The sequence below is a fragment of the Rhincodon typus genome, chromosome 42 (genome assembly GCF_021869965.1).
Source record: "Rhincodon typus isolate 14 chromosome 42, sRhiTyp1.1, whole genome shotgun sequence".
In the NCBI taxonomy this organism is placed as follows: domain Eukaryota; kingdom Metazoa; phylum Chordata; class Chondrichthyes; order Orectolobiformes; family Rhincodontidae; genus Rhincodon; species Rhincodon typus.
Genome location: NC_063373.1, coordinates 376,941 through 381,622, shown reverse-complemented (window position 1 = coordinate 381,622; position 4,682 = coordinate 376,941). Strand labels below are relative to the sequence as shown.

Here is a 4,682-nt window from a genome sequence, read left to right as displayed (position 1 = left end):
ATGGCCATTCACAGAGTATGTATCTCCACTTCAAGACAGAGACAGAACACAAACCCTCACTGAGGTTATAAGTTTGCACAAATTTCATTGTGAGGACAACAATTCTGACTGAGGATGGTGACGAGGATGGGTTTACCAGGAAAACAGCAGGCTATTGTAAATGCTCTGTCCCTGATCCCTGAGGCAAGGCCTGATCAAGATGAAATAGTCCTTGTTGAAGAAATCTTTACTCTCACAGTGTGACAAAACACTAGAATTTTTACAGAAACATAACTTTTAGAATTCAGAGTTCACATTGGAGGCAAATGGGTGAAAAGCTTTCTTTAAAAATAAGGTCAGAGAGACCTTTCAGCACAGTGATTAGAACCAGTATTTGGTCAGAAAGCTGATAAAGCAGATCCCTGTCATATTAATGCAAGATGTTTACACTGTCATGCTTGCGACAGGTAAGGGAAATATGCAAGGCCATGAGATTTGTTCATTGATCTGAGAAATCTAGGAGGAGCATTATTTTTTAAAAATCTACTGATAAAGCACTGGAATTAAATGCAGAAGCAAGTTTAGTTGCTCTCTCAGAAAGTATCAGGGTAGTTCAGGGAGCAAATTATTGCAGTAGAAAGATTTAGTTCACAAAATATCCAGTCCAGGAGTGTTTGGTCTGCGATCTGTCAGCAAACTGAGAAAGGTGAAACTTTCAGATTTGTGAAAAGTTCATGTCAGCAGAGTTGGAAAGGACTGATTGAACTGTCTCCGTAGCCGACTGCTACGTAACAAACTATCAGAAGTTAGTTAAGTAAAACCCTAAAGAGCTGTAATAGCAGTGTAATTTCTCTGGACTTGAGTCTCTATCAGAGATGTTGGAAATAGGCTGAAACTTTGTTTTACTGTGCTTTGTAGAATCATTTTAATTGTCTTCTGTGTTTAGTTAGCTTGATTTTTCTTAATTTCATCTTTTTGTTTTTTCATTCACAGGATGAGGTCATCACTGGCTAGGCCAGCATTTATTACCCATCCCTAATTGCCCAAAGGGCAGTAATGAGTCAACCACATTGCTACGGGACTGGAGTACATCGGCCAGACCAGTTAAGAATGGCAGTTTCCTTCCCTAAAGGTCATTTGTGAACCAGATGTGTTTTTCCGACAATGGATTCATGGTCATCATTAGATTCTTAAATCCAGATATTTCTTGAATTCAAATTCCACCATCTGCCGTGGTGGGATTCAAACCCAGGTCCCCAGGACATTACCTGGGTCTCTGGATTAACAGTACAGTGATAATACCACTCAGCCATTGCCTCCCCTTCTGTGCAATAAATGTCTGATCTGTTATTGAAGAAAATCTGCAGCCTCATGTGAATATGTTTCAATAACTAACCACCACATTAACCAAACAAACAAAATCAAATTCTGAACTATCAGGTCAGATTTCATGCTAGGATCTGACTGACCCAAACCACTGTCAGCTAGGATTACAAGAAAAACAACCAAAACTCTATCTGTCATAGTCAGTGACTGAATGAAATTAGAGAGGCACAGAATCTGATGAAGAATATGCGCGGTACAGAGGATACTGTGCCAAAGGATGACCAGCAGACATGTCACACAGTCCTACCATGGTAACTGATGAAATCTGAATATAATTAAGAAACCTGTTATTGAAGCTAGTCTCTGTAATGCTGACCATGAAACTGTCAGTGATTGTTGTAAAAATGTAACAGAAAGAAATCTGTCATCTTTACCTGGTTGGGTCCATGACGTCATAGAATCAGAGAGACCTACAGCACAGGAAAAGCCCTTTGGCCCATCACGTCCAGTCAGGACATCCACCTAACTGTGCTAATCCAGTTTTCCAGCACTTGGCCCATAACCTTGTATACCTTGGTACCACGAGTGCACATTTAAATATTTCTCAAATGTTATGACAGTTTCTGCCTTGTGACTTCAAACCCACAGCAATATAATTGACACATAACGGCCCTCTGAACTGGTCCAGCGAGACATCAATTCCCAGGAATTAGGGATGGGAACAAATGCTGCCCTTGCCTGTGACACCCACGTCCCTTGAAGTAATATTTAAAAATTCTCTGGCAATGACTGGACAGATAAGTGTGGAACCAGTGAGGACAGTCCCATTCTGCTGGACACTGGAAGAGGATGGTGGTGATCAATTGTGTGAAAGGCTGCACACACATTGAGGAGGATGAGGAGGGACAGTGTACCCTGATCACAGTCACAGAGTTTGTCATTTCCATCAATCATAAAGATTATTGAAGTAAATATTCCACAGGTAGAGTGACCAATCCTGTAGGATGAGAGTAAAGGCAGAAAATTTGCTTCATGTGTGAGAGACAACTGCAAAGTTTCAGTTTTAATTAATCTGTCAAACACATTTTAACAGAATCTTTCAATGTACAGCAGTTGTTGATGGATATTGGAATAGAAATAGGGGGAATTGATGTTGGAGTTGAACAGATTTCTGGTTCCATCACTTGAGGAGAACGTCACTCAGTACCTGGACTGAAGTTCAGGAAGGATGTATTGACAATGGTGAAGGTGCTGTGAAGATTTACCAATTTGATACCTGCTGAAAGGGTTACAACAAGATAACCTTTCCATTGATTTGACTTGTATTGCCTCAAATGTGGAATTTAGAAGAGTGATGTAATTGAGAGGTTCAAGCTGATTAAAGATTAAACAGTATAAACACAGAGAAATAATTTATCTGGTGGAGGTGGGGGAGCAGATCATTAAAATTTAAGCCAGGCCATTCAGGGGCGCTGTCAAAGAAGTATTTTCTTACACAAAGGTTGGTGAAAATCTCAAACTGTCTTCCCTGAGAAGCTGATGAGACTGGAGAATGAAGTGAAAAATTCAGCACTGAGATTGACAGCAATTTTCTGAAAGAAGCATCGAAGGATCTAGAACCGAGACCGGTAGGTACACCTCAGCCATGATCTACTTGTGAGTAATGGAGCAGCATCAAGAGGCTGAATGATACACTCCAATTCTGATTTTCCTCTGTATTTGAACAGCATCTCACAGTGTGCAGCTGTCAAGTTATGAGAAACAGGTTTGATATTTTCATTCATGGCTGTCAGATGTGCGAAACTTAGCAACAACCTCAGGTCTATTTCCTTCTCCTTACGTTTCCTGTAAGAGTTGGCAGCATCACAGAAACTGAACAGGGGGCGTCCCAGAGGGAACAGTGTTACTAAAAAGAATAAGCACAGTGTTTTACATATGGAAATATGCTTCTGATTTAGTGACCGACACCAATTATTGATTCTTATGTTTACCCAAAAAAGGTCAGACCAACAGGACTGAAAGTGTGAAAGGAAAAGAGGCTCAAAAATGATTCTCCTTGTACGAGTAGAGAATAATCTGTCCCTCGGACAGAAACAGCACAAACTGTCTCTAAAGTAGAAAATCTTCACCCTTAACTTCACGAACTCGGTCAAGATTTTAAACAAAGGTACTAAGTGAGTTTACCAGTAAACCGGAGTTTGTCTCAGATTGAAGGTGGTGATTACCTGATGAACAACAAAATGAGTTAACCTTGTGATCAAGAAAAATTAAATCATAATCATCAGCTAACCTATGAATCTGCATCATTCACAGCCCATTTACAGTCCACACTGTCCTGGGATTACCACCCATTTAATATCCTTCCACATTTTATGGACACAGTACCCTGACCTCCAAATTTATTTACTCCATTTAATCTCCTGAGGAAAACCTATGGGGGAATAGTCTCTGGCTTTCAAACACAACTGAAGAAATCTCCTGAACATTCATCAATTCTCACATCTCCATCATCAAGACTGGGCCTGGATCCTCAGAGAAAGTATGAACTGCCGATGCTGGAGTCTGAGATAATAAGGTGTGGAGCTGGAGGAACACAGCAGGCCAGGCGGCATCAGAGGAGCAGGAAACTGACGTTTCGGGTCTGGACCATTTCTGAAGAAGGGTCCAGACCCGAAACGTCAGCTTTCCGGCTCCTCTGATGCTGCCTGTGCCTGGATCCTCCACCCTCCCAGGATCCATTCTGTTCGCTGTGGTATTGATTCTCTGAAACAGAACCTGCTCCTAATCAATAGGCAGACCAGGAAAGGACACCAGGATTTCTTCCCGGAAAGACATTCATGACTTGGTTGCTGCCAGTTTATTTTTAAATGTCCACATTAGTAAATGGATTTCTAACTTTCAAACTGGTGGGATTTGTGAATCCAGGTTCTGGATTGAGAGTGCAGTAACAGAACCCCTTCAGCACTGTGTCGCCCTGTCAGGGAGACTGTCCAATATGTAGGAACCGTTGGGAAAGAGAGGTCACTGGACAACTTCACCACACGCCTTCAATCCCATCAGTGACCAGTCAGTCAAGGTCAGTGTGGTCTCGGTGAGACTTCACAACACAGTCTTACTGAGGTAGGTTTGAGGGGGCTACAGTGAAGGAGACAACACGAGGGAAAAGAGAGGAGGGGGCCATTCAGGGCTGGGCAGCGATCTCAGCTCAGAAACAATTTGCTGCACGTGGAGCTGACACAGTCAGTGAAACATTTCGAGTGCAGTTTCCATCAATCATTGCTGATGGGGTGAGGTTACTTTTGGGTGTGTAACGTTGCTTGTTGCTGATAAGGACTCAGTCTAAAAAAACATTTCCGCTGCTTATCTCGAGTGTAGCA

At 41.9% G+C, this 4,682-nt stretch overlaps 1 gene segment (V, D, J or C); it reads left to right on the top strand.

Annotated features, from left to right (window-relative positions):
- The window catches only part of LOC109932878, a 22,688-nt gene that overhangs the window by 907 nt on the left and 17,099 nt on the right, over positions 1 to 4,682 (top strand).